The 12,771-nt window shown below is 44.3% G+C and overlaps 1 protein-coding gene across 6 annotated transcripts in view; it reads right to left on the bottom strand.

The window, feature by feature from the left end:
• The window catches only part of inpp5b (inositol polyphosphate-5-phosphatase B), a 140,943-nt gene that overhangs the window by 66,081 nt on the left and 62,091 nt on the right, over positions 1-12,771 (bottom strand). Inside the window, exon 1 of one of the 6 annotated variants that reach the window (XM_078237768.1) lies at positions 121-226. The exons of the other annotated variants lie outside the window; for them this stretch is intronic. The gene's annotated coding sequence lies outside the window, so the exon portion shown is untranslated. Of the gene's footprint in view, positions 1-120; positions 227-12,771 lie in introns of those variants that run through there. 6 annotated transcript variants of the gene reach the window in all.

Here is a 12,771-nt window from a genome sequence, read left to right as displayed (position 1 = left end):
ACACTAAACCAATTCAACCACTGCCACGTTAGTTTTAAAAAAAACACAAAATTAAACCAAACAACTCAGGTTAAAGATCGACTTTGAAATAAACAAATTCTTAAGCAGCTCATTACTTACTGCGAGCAGCAATGGCAGCAATGGCGGTGATGGCAGCAGCAGCAGCAGCAGTGGCAGCAACACCAGCAGAAAAATACGTACAAAGTATTGTTGAGTGAATAGATGGTGCACAGGCAGGGCTAGACAGCAGTAGGAAAGCACTATTAGTAAAGACCCGGAGTGAACCGCCTACACAGGTGCAAAGCTATTTCTACGCAAAATGAGAGCAAGCGAGAAAAGCAAAAGCTCAAGTATAACTTATACATTTACAGGATGCACTACTGCTAAAAAACTTAAAACAACAGGTATCAATGGATTGGTCCAAGCTTGGGTGCAGCAAGAGCAAAATTTAATTACATCTGATCGATTTCTGTTTCAGAGTTGCATAGCAATTAGCGATAAATTTATATTAAAAAACTGAGAAAGGAAAACCTTGTCAAACGTGCTGATATTAAGAAAGAGAAAGGTTAACAGCTTAGCAGTGGGATATTGATCGGTTATGCAACTGGGTAAAGAAATGTCAAATCAAATCTAATATTAAGTAACATGAAGTGATGCACATTGATCCAAAAATAAAACTGGGTCATAAGAATACAATGAATGGAGGTAAATTGGTACAGGGATCAAAACATTTTTTTTAATGCTATGAATTACAGGAAGGGTTGTGTTAGTTTCTAAAGCAGGCAAGAATGTTGAGGTCATGTTAAAGCTATTAAAATGGACTGGTTAGACCGCATTGGGAGTGTTGTGTTCAGCTCTGGTCACCACACCAAGATAGGGCTCATGGTGAACATTTACAGGATTTACGGCCAGCAGCACCCTAACAAGTACAAACTTACAAACTGTTGTTGGCTCCTGAATTGAAGCAAGAATGAGAAATTAGCCAAGTGACTTGTGCTGCTATAAATAAGCACAATTACCTGTTTCCTCCAGCCCTGCACATGGTAAATTTGCTGCATGATTATAACTGAATCATAAAGACCTGCGAGTTTACAAAAAAACTGAACTTTTAAGCCTTGTATACCCACTTCCTGTACCAAAAGCATTGTTGCAATTCTTAACCCTCCCTTCACATATCCTTCCAATCCACAACCATTTCACAGCTACTACCTTATTACTCATGATGTGGAGATGCCTGCATTGGACTGGGGTAAGCACAGTAAGAAGTTTCACAACACCAGGGTAAAGTCCAACAGGTTTATTTGGGATCACGAGCTTTCGGAGCACTGCTCCTTCATCAGGTGAGCGAAGGTGAGACTTCTTACTGTACCTTATTATTCATCATGTTTAGGAAGAATAGACAGGAAGGAAAAGGTGGTGGGGTCGCGCTATTAATAAGAGATAATATCAGGGTAGTACTGAGGGATGACATAGGCTCTGAGGAACAAAACGTGGAATCATTATGGGTAGAGATGAGGAATAGTAGAGGGAGAAAGACACTAGTAGGTGTGGTATATAGGCCCCCAAATAATAATGTTGAGGTAGGGAGGGCTATAAACAAGCAGATAAGGGATGCGTGTAAAAACGGAACGGCAATAATCATGGGGGACTTCAACATGCACATTGACTGGCAGACTCAAGTCGGTAAGGGTGGAATGGAGGAAGAGTTCTTAGAATGCTGTCGGGATAGTTTCCTTGAACAGCATGTTACAAACCGACGAGGGAACGAGCTATTTTGGATCTGGTATTGTGTAACGAGGTAGGTAGAATTAAGGATCTTATTGTGAAGGACCCTCTTGGGTCTCGTGACCACAATATGGTCGAATTTCTGATTCAGATGGAAGAGGAGAAAGTTTGGTCCCAAACCAGTGTCCTCTGTTTGAACAGAGGGAAATATGATAGGATGAGGGATGAATTGGCTAAGGTAGACTGGGAGAGCAGGCTGGCAGGTAGGATAGCTGAGGAACAGTGGAGGATTTTTAAGGAGATCCTTTTCAGTTCTCAGCAAAAATATATTCCAGCAAAAAACAAGGATTGTTAGAAAAGGGAGAACCAGCCGTGGATAACGAAGGAAATAAAGGAGAGCATTAAAATAAAAACAGCTGCGTACAGAGTGGCCAAAAATAGTGGAGAACCAAGTGATTGGGAAAAATTTAAGAAACAACAAAGAGAGACTAAGAAAGCGATAAAGAAAGGAAGGATAGACTATGAAGCTAGGCTAGCAATTAATATAAAAAATGATAGTAAAAGTTTTTATAAATATATAAAAAGGAATAGAGTGGCTAGAGTGAATGTTGGACCCTTGGAGGACGAGAGGGGGGAGTTAATAGTGGGAAATGAGGATATGGCTGAGTCTTTAAATAAGTTTTTTGTGTCGGTCTTCACGGTGGAGGACACAAATAGTTTGCCAAATATTAACGATAGAGGGTTGGCAGCAGGAGAAATACTTAATACAATTAATGTTACCAGAGAGGCAGTGCTGGGTAGACTAATGGGACTGAAGGTGGACAAGTCCCCGGGTCCGGATGGAATGCATCCCAGGGTATTGAAAGAAATGTCAGAGGTAATAGTGGATGCGTTAGTGATTATTTATCAAAACTCGTTGCATTCTGGGGTAGTGCCGGTTGATTGGAAAATGGCTAATGTTACGCCGCTGTTTAAAAAAGGAAGGAGACAAAAGGCGGGTAACTATAGGCCGGTCAGCTTAACGTCTGTAGTAGGGAAAATGCTGGAATCCATTACTAAAGAGGAGATAGCAGGGCATCTGGATAGAAATGGTTCGATCAATCAGACGCAGCATGGATTCATGAGGGGAAAGTCGTGCTTGACGAACATGTTGGATTTTTATGAAGATGTGACTAGGGCAGTTGATGGAGGAGAACCGGTGGATGCGGTGTTTTGGATTTCCAAAAGGCGTTTGATAAGGTGCCCCATAAAAGGCTGCTGAAGAAGATTAGGGCACACGGAGTTGGGGGTAGTGTGTTAAAGTGGATTGGGGACTGGCTATCCGACAGGAAGCAAAGAGTCGGAATAAATGGGTGTTTTTCCGGTTGGAGGAAGGTAACTAGTGGCGTGCCGCAGGGATCGGTACTCGGGCCGCAACTATTTACCATTTATATAGATGATCTGGAGGAGGGGACGGAGTGTAGGGTAACGAAGTTTGCAGACGACACAAAGATAAGTGGAAAAGTGAATCGTGTGGAGGACGGAGAAGATCTGCAGAGAGATTTGGACAGGCTGAGTGAGTGGGCGAGGATATGGCAAATGGAGTATAACGTTGATAAATGCGAGGTTATACACTTTGGAGGAAATAATAACAAATGGGATTACTATCTCAATGGAAACAAATTAAAACATGCTACCGTGCAAAGGGACCTGGGGGTCCTTGTGCATGAGACGCAAAAGCCCAGTCTGCAGGTACAACAGGTGATCAAGAAGGCAAATGGGATGTTGGCCTATATCGCGAGGGGGATAGAATATAAAAGCAGGGATGTCTTGATGCACCTGTACAGGGCATTGGTGAGGCCGCAGCTGGAATACTGTGTGCAGTATTGGTCCCCTTATATGAGGAAGGATATATTGGCATTGGAGGGAGTGCAGAGAAGGTTCACCAGGTTGATACCGGAGATGAGGGGTTTGGATTATGAGGAGAGGCTGAGGAGATTGGGTTTGTACTCGTTGGAGTTTAGAAGGCTGAGGGGGGATCTTATGGAGACTTATAAGATAATGCGGGGGCTGGATAGGGTGGAGGCGGAGAGATTCTTTCCACTTAGTAAGGAAGTTAAAACTAGAGGACACAGCCTCAAAAAAAAGGGGGGTCGGTTTAAGACAGAGTTGAGGAGGAACTTCTTCTCCCAGAGGGTGGTGAATCTCTGGAATTCTCTGCCCACTGAGGTGGTGGAGGCTACCTCGCTGAATATGTTTAAAGCGCGGATGGATGGATTCCTGATCGGTAAGGGAATTAAGGGTTATGGGGATCAGGCGGGTAAGTGGTACTGATCCAAGTCAGATCAGCCATGATCTTATTGAATGGCGGGGCAGGCTCGAGGGGCTAGATGGCCTACTCCTGCTCCTATTTCTTATGTTCTTATGTTCTTATCACTATATTATTCGCGTACATCAGTCTCTCGAGAGACTTCAGTGCAAATACAAATTGAATTTTGAAAAATTCCTTAACCCAAATTATAACCCATGGGTAGGCATAACTAGAAAAGCACAAGAATTGTCCAGCTCAACATTCAGAATACTTACAGTAACCTTCCATCTAAGGAGATGATCACTATGAAACAATGTGTTCTTGCTTCATAATCAGGAGCACCTCAGAAATATGTTGAATGCAAACAACGCTACTCGCCCACTCCCACAGGACAGAGTAAACACCAAGGTTAAAAAAACAAGTTCCTGCACATTCAGAACTCAGATAACAAACAAAGCAGCCAATGGGCTTGTACTAATTCATTCTCATCCCAGCAGCGTTGGGTTCAGCTGCACCAGACCTGCAGAGTTCAAACTCAATCCAAGCATTTCTCGAAGGGAAACGGCCGTATACCAGGTCACTGCAGCCCTTTGCACTCTTGTTGTTTTGGAACAGGTTTTATTTGATCACCCCAATCTACATAGAACATAGAACAGTACAGCACAGAACATGCTCTTCAGCCCACGATGTTGTGCCGAGCTTTATCTGAAACCAAGAGCAAGCTATCCCACTCCCTATCATCCTGGTGTGCTCCATGTGCCTATCCAATAACCGCTTAAATGTTCCTAAAGTGTCTGACTCCACTATCACTGCAGGCAGTCCATTCCACACCCCAACCACTCTCTGCGTAAAGAACCTACCTCTGATATCCTTCCTGTATCTCCCACCACGAACCCTATAGTTATGCCCCCTTGTAATAGCTCCATCCACCCGAGGAAATAGTCTTTGAACGTTCACTCTATCTATCCCCTTCATCATTTTATAAACCTCTATTAAGTCTCCCCTCAGCCTCCTCCGCTCCAGAGAGAACAGCCCTAGCTCCCTCAACCTTTCCTCATAAGACCTACCCTCCAAACCAGGCAGCATCCTGGTAAATCTCCTCTGCACTCTTTCCAGCGCTTCCACATCCTTCTTATAGTGAGGTGACCAGTACTGCACACAATACTCCAAATGTGGTCTCACCAAGGTCCTGTACAGTTGCAGCATAACCCCACGGCTCTTAAACTCCAACCCCCTGTTAATAAAAGCTAACACACTATAGGCCTTCTTCACAGCTCTATCCACTTGAGTGGCAACCTTTAGAGATCTGTGGATATGAACCCCAAGATCTCTCTGTTCCTCCACAGTCTTCAGAACCCTACCTTTGACCCTGTAATCCACATTTAAATTAGTCCTACCAAAATGAATCACCTCACAATCTGCTCAAGATTGCACCTCACACCTGAAGAAAGGAAGTGGAGCAGGCACCAAGCCAATGTAATTAATAGAGTGTAAATCAATACCTTTAAAAACAGAATCGTGCGATGGTTAAAGATAGCATTTGACCATCTGCTTCAGAAATTATCGGGCATATGAACATATGGCACGTGTATACCAAGGAAAGCCATCACTGTAGGATGAATAATAGATGCAATTTGAAAGATAGCCCAGGACTTGTTGAAATGTATCCCATGTGGGAGGTTGGGGAGGAAATTGCAGGTCCCCTAGCAGAGATATTTGAATCATCGACAGCCACAGGTGAGGTGCTTGATGTTGTGCCTTTGTTTCAGAAGGGCTGCAGGGAAAAGCTTGCAAGCTACTGATCGGTGAGCCTAATGTCTGTAGTGGGTAAGTTGTTACAAAGTATTCTGAGAGACAGGATCTGCAGGCATTTAGAGAGGCAAGAACTGATCAGGAACGGTCAGCATAGCTTTGTGAGTGGAAAATCAGGTCTCACAAATTTGATTGAGTTTTTTGCAGGGGTAACCAAGAAGGTAGAGGAGGGTAGTGCAGTCGACGTTGTCTACGTAGACTTTAGCAAGGCCTTTGATAAGATACCGCATGGTAGGTTGTTGCGTAAGGCTAAATCGCACGGGATCCAGGGTGAGGTAGCCAATTGGAAACAAAACTGACAACAGAATGTGGAGATGCCGGCGTTGGACTGGGATAAGCACAGTAAGAAGTCTCACAACACCAGGTTAAAGTCCAACAGGTTTATTTGGTAGCACAAGCCACTAGTTTTCGGAGCGCTGCCCCTTCATCACGTGAGTGGGAGTTCTGTTCACAAACAGGGCATATAAAGACACAAACTCAATTTACAAAATAATGGTTGGAATGCGAGTCTTTACAGGTGATCAAGTCTTAAAGATACAGACAATGTGAGTGGAGAGAGGGTTAAGCACAGGTTAAAGAGATGTGTATTGTCTCCAGCCGGGACAGCTAGTGAGATTTTGCAAGCCCAGGCAAGTCGTGGGGGTTACAGATAGTGTGACATGAACCCAAGATCCCGGTTGAGGCCGTCCTCATGCGGAACTTGGCTATCAGTCTCTGCTCAACGACTCTGCGCTGTCGTGTGCCGTGAGGCCTTCACAACAGCTTGTGGCTTGTGCTACCAAATAGACCTGTTGGACTTTAACTTGTGAGACTTCTTAGAGTTACAAACAGATATTCTTCCAGATTCAATTACAAGTAATTAACATATACCAATCAGAGATGAACATTTGTATAGAAGTTATCTATATCCACTCGTTATCAACAATTGGGATTGAAAAATGTATAACATAAGAGTATAGTTGTCCAATTATTACCTATACATGTTTACCTAATTATATCAACAATCACGTATTTCTTTCTTTACTACCTTCCACCCTTCAGACATGAGAATGATAGCTATGTGTCTGATCAATGATAGATCAATCTTCCATGTCCATTGTTCCTTGTTATAACAGATACTGAGAAGCTGCAGTTACACATGATTCAATGGAGGTATTAATAAGCAAGACTTGTGGTTTTCTCATAGTTTTCCTGTGTGACTGTGTTTAGCAGTGCAACTTGTATCATTATTAAACTTGTGAGATTATTAACTCTTTCAAATTGTAAATATTGTATTTTGTTGTCACTTGCAAATTTCTTTTCATGCTCCTTTTTGTAGCTCTTATTATCTGTTTTGCCACTTTGTATCATAGAATCCCTGCAGTGCAGAACGAGGCCATTCAGCCCATCTAGTCTGCACTGACTGCATTCCCCCCCAGACCCTATCCCAGGAACCCCATGCATTTACCCTAGCTAGCCCCCCTGACACTAATGGGCAATTTAGCATGGCCAATCCACCTACCCGCACATCTTTGGACTGTGGGAGGAAACCCACGCAGACACAGGGAGAACGTGCAAACTCCACACAGACAGTGACCCAAGCCGGGAATTGAACCCAGGTCCCTGGCGCTGAGAGGCAGCAGTGCTAACCGCTGTGCTGCCCAAATCTTCCGCATTCGCCAGAATCTGTGCTATATTTAGCATTTTTGTCTACTTCTTCTAATTTTATGTTGTCTCATACCTCTTAAGTTGCCCATGGCTGTATTTTTCTGGAAAGTAGGGCTCCTGTCCCTTAGCGATGTAAACTGGTTCTGCATCACATTGAATTCTTTTTTGAAAACTTCCTCTCGATCTTCTATTGTTTTACTCATTAATAGATTTGTCCAGTTTACTGTGCACACTCTGGGTGAAATCTTCTACCTCTGTGTCCACTTAGGACAGCAGGCGTGCTCCTGATACTGAGGACACGCAAGCAGAGGGACCAAAGTTGGGGATGGCTAGCAGCTTCACTGGGAGAGGTGGGTGAGATTCATGCAGGAAGGAGAATGCGGGGGTGTCTCAAAATGGAAGGATTAATAACGTTCTTAAAAATCAAGAGGAATGAAACCGAAAGGGCCATTGGAGCAGAGCGGAAACCCCTTTGCAGGAATAGTTTGGGCTGTGAGTGTGACCTTTTCCTCCCTGCAGCTCCGTCAATGGGGAATTGTATGAAGGCTCTGACTCTGATTATCATCCAGCCTGTCTCTGATGGGTTGCTTCCATAGAGCTGCTGGGTTCAAGGTTATCCACTGGGAAGCCATTCTGATGCCTGAAAGATCCCAGCAAAGTCCTCAGCTGTCATTTTTTGGCCATATCCAGCAAAAATGCCAAGGCGGGAACTATGAGCTTGCCAACCCGACATCTAATCTCTAAATTTGCCTCCAAACCCACCTTCAAACCTGCCTCGTCAGCCATGGAAGACTTCTGCCCTTTGTCTCATCTCACTGAAGTCAGCTTTACCTAAATTTACAATTTTAGTAGCTGGTTTGCATTTCTCTCCTTTAAACACCATGTTGAACTTGATCATATTATGACTGCTTGGAGATATTTGTCCACACACTGCTCGGTTTCTCACAATTTATGGCATGCCCCTTTGGTTGGTTCTTGGGCATATTGCTGCAGACAACTATACTGAACACGCCAGAAATTCACTACTTATCTGACATTAGATGGCACAGTGGTTAGCACTGCTGCCTCACAGCACCAGGGACCCGGTTCGATTCCCAGCTTGGGTCACTGTATGTGCGGAGTCTGCACGTTCCCCCCATGTCTGTGTGGGTTCCCTATGGGTGCTCCGGTTTCCTCCCACAGTCCGAAAGATGTGCTGGTTAGGCACATTGGCTATGCTAAACTTTCCCTCAGTGTACTGGAGTGCGGCGACTAGGGGATTTTCACAGTAATTTCATTGCAGTGTTACATAAGCTTAGTTGTGACACTAATAAATAAACTTTAAAAAAATAAACATGCGCTAATCTGTTTGTCCCAAAGTTTAGATCGCCCATTAAAATAACTCTGCCTTTAATACATATTTGGTCTAATTTCTGTATTTATTCTATCTGTCATTACACAGGTACCAAGGGTCCGATACACAATTTCCACTACAATCTTAATTCTTTTTCTATTTCTTGATTCTAATCATAACATCTCCACTGCCTGTTTGACTCTTTTTATTTCCTCTTTCTTATCATTTCAGTGATTCATCCTTAGTCATTAAGGCTACTTCTCTCCCTCTGCTATTTTCACTTTCTTTCCTGGAGATCTTACAACCTGATGTAGTTCGTCCCCAGTTCTGAGCAAATTTCTGTAATGGCAACTATGTTAGATGCTGCAAGCTGAATTAGTGGCTGTAATTTATTGAATTTGTTCTCATCTCCAATTGTTGGCACAAAAACGTACTTGGACCAAGCACCCATGTCTGTGTTTCTCCTCTAATGTTTTGCTCAATGTATCATTTCTCTCTCTGGTTCAGTTACTTTGAATCCTTTTAGTTTTCCCCTTGGCTGTGGTACCCAATGCACAATTGTTAATCGACTCTCTTCCTTTATTCGTTTTCAAACTATTAAACATACTATCCTTTTACCCGAGCCCACCCTCCAACTTACCATTTCAAGTTCTTGTGACCGCCTCACTCATGCTGTCCATTTTGACCCGAGTCCCAGACTGGTTCAAGTGAAATCTATCCCAATGGTACAGTTCCTTCCTGTCCCAATATTGGTACCAGTTTTCCATGAAATGGAACCTCTTTTTCCCCACAGCACTCTTTAGCCATGTGTCCAACTCCTTGCTTACCCCGACAGCCATCCATCATGAATAATAATCCTGGTATTATAATCCTTGAAGTCGCTTCAAATTAACCCTCCAATGGAACGACTATCTCTAAACATCTATTCTATTATTAAGCAATTCAATACGTTAACAATTGTGGAGTTAGCTTGTCAAAAACCATTAGATTAAATGCGATTACTAATCAATAAGGTAGTGTGCATAAGCTTTCAGCTCAACAGCACAATGTGTTTTCTCTAAACATTTTGAACAAAGCCTGGGAAAAGATAAGTGTGGGACAGACAGACTGCTTCTTCCCAGGGAGAGATAAGCATGCAGCTGCAGACTGTCCTTGGAGGGGACAATACTACACAGAAACAAAATATTTCATCTGGGACCAGATCATGGTCATATGACTACATGTTTGTCAGAAAGTCCAAGGGGGTGCTTCTCAAGGGAGCAAACACAAAGAGGTTAAAGATTTACAATTTCAATGTCACCTTACCCGAGATGTCCCACTGTTGGTTGTCTTCTATTAGCTCCTTCTAATCTGCTGCTCATAAAGCATTATTTTCTAATGTATAAATGAGCCCATAATTCAGCGTGGGAAAATAGTGTAACTGAGGCACACCAGCTTAGAGCAACCACTGACACCAGAATATAATTCTAACCCCAGCACAACTCAGATGAGCCTCATTTAAGCTTCATAGTATTGAATTACTGATGTGCTGTAACAGAGTCCTGAGCATTCCAGAGTACTCAACCATAGAATCCCTACAGTGTAGAAAGAGGCCATTCAGCCCATCGAATCTACACTGACTCTCATTCAGAGCATTCCACTCAGACCCTCCCCTGTAACCATGAGCATTTACCATGGCTAATCCACATAACCTATACATCTTTGGACACTATGGGGTAATTTACCATGGTCAATCCACCTAATCTGCACATCTTGGGACTGTGGGAGGAAACCGGAGCACCCGGAGGAAATCCACGCAGACACGGGAGAACTTGCAAACTCCACACGGTCACCCAAGCTGGGAATCGAAAACGGGTCCTTGGCGCTCTGAGGCAGTTGTGCTGACCACTCTGCTCTTGTTACTGTTACCAGTCAACTGGTTCATAAGAGCACAAGAAATAAGTGTAGAGCATATGGTTCCTTGAGTCTGCATCACCAATCAATCCAATCTGTGCCTCCGGGATCGTGCTGGGTGAACTGTTATTTATATTAATATTAATGATTTGGATGAGAATTTACAGGGCATGGTTAGTAATTTTGCAATAACACCAAGACACTGGATAGTGAAAAAGGTTATCTAGAATTACAATGGGATCTTGATCAACTGGGCCAGTGGGCCAATGAATGGCAGATGGAGTTTAATTTAGATAAATGTGAGGTGATGCATTTTGGTAGATTGAATCGGAATACTCAGTTAATGATAGGGCATTGGTGAGAGTTATAGAATGAAGAGATCCATGAGTACAGGTTCATAGCTCTTTGAAAGTGGAGTCACACGTGGACAGAGTGGTGAAGAAGAAGGCATTTGGCATGCTTGGTTTCAATGGTCAGAACATTGAATGCAGGAGTTGGGTTGTCTTGTTGAAGACAGGATTCGCATTCTAATCAGTATTCTGCAACTTGATTCTGTCTGTTTGCACTGTTTGAGAGCAGATTTCCACTCCATCTGACGAAGGAGCAGTGCTCCGAAAGCTTATGGTATTTGCTACCAAATAAACCTGTTGGACTTTAACCTGGTGTTGTGAGACTTCTTACTGTGTTCACCCCAGTCCAACGCCGGCATCTCCACATCATGACTACCAATTTACTCAAGCCTCCCATCCCAAGTGAACTATTGAACATTTGTGGCAACTCTTCCAAGGCAATTATATCCTTCATTAGGCATGAGTTGGGAGGGTGATGAATGCTCTCCACTTACCTGGATGAGTGCAGCTCCAACAACAATCCAGGTTCTCACTCACATGCCTTCACCCACAGAGCGAGTGAGTGTGTGGTGTGTGGTGTTGTGGGAAGAGAGTGAGTGAGAGCCCTGAGCCGGAGAATGAGCCAGACACACTCACTCTCTCTTCCTCGCTCACACACACATGCTTGCCAATCCCAGGTGGTTTGGTGACTGATTCAGTTGGGAGACATTCAGGACATGAGACATTTGCTTCCTGCCCTAACACCGGCCCACGTCCTCTTCTTGCTGCAAATGCTGCCCCCCATCCTGACTCATGCAGGGGGTCTTGTTCCCTGCCGTTGGCAACTTCACTCCCCAGAAGTCTCTCTCAGTCTCTCTACCCGACAGCCAGACAACCCTGGCCCACACCTTGCCTGACAAGCAGTCTCTCTCTCTCTGCACCGCCCCCCCCCCCCCCCCCCCCCCCCCAACCAGCCACCTCCCATCACCACCCCAACCAGGTATCTCTCTCTCTCTTTCCCCACTACTCTGTAGTCTCCCGCTCGCTCGCTCTCTCTCTCTTTCCCTCCCTGTTCTGCAGTCTCTCTCTTGCTCTGCAGTCTCTCTTGCTCTGTAGTCTCTCTCTCTCTCTTGCTCTGCAGTCTCTCTCTCTCTCTTGCTCTGCAGTCTCTCTCTCTCTCTTGCTCTGCAGTCTCTCTCTCTCTCTTGCTCTGCAGTCTCTCTCTCTCTCTTGCTCTGCAGTCTCTCTCTCTCTCTTGCTCTGCAGTCTCTCTCTCTCTCTTGCTCTGCAGTCTCTCTCTCTCTCTTGCTCTGCAGTCTCTCTCTCTCTCTTGCCCTGCAGTCTCTCTCTCTCTCGCTCTGCAGTCTCTCTCTCTCTCTCTTGCTCTGCAGTCTCTCTCTCTCTCTTGCTCTGCAGTCTCTCTCTCTCTCTCTCCCTCCTGCTCTGCAGTCTCTCTCTCTCTCCTGCTCTGCAGTCTCTCTCTCTCCCTCTCCTCCTTCGCCCCCCCCACTGCCCACCCCCAACTACCCCACCCACCCAACACAGTCTCTCTCCCTCTCTTTCTGCCTATTGATTGCTTGGCTACTGTTTCTCTGAATGGAGTAAACAGTCCAACAGGTTTTCCTTTCCACACGAAGATGAAATATGTGAAAGTGTAACCATACGCACTAAATGCCAGAAGAGTTTCTTTTTGAATACCAACAGAAAGAATAAAAACTTTCAGGAAATGAGCTCAGATGCTG

Source organism: Mustelus asterias, chromosome 21, assembly GCF_964213995.1.
Source record: "Mustelus asterias chromosome 21, sMusAst1.hap1.1, whole genome shotgun sequence".
NCBI classification, from domain to species: domain Eukaryota; kingdom Metazoa; phylum Chordata; class Chondrichthyes; order Carcharhiniformes; family Triakidae; genus Mustelus; species Mustelus asterias.
The sequence above is the reverse complement of the archived record's forward strand: the minus strand, read 5'-3'. Positions and strand labels throughout refer to the sequence as shown.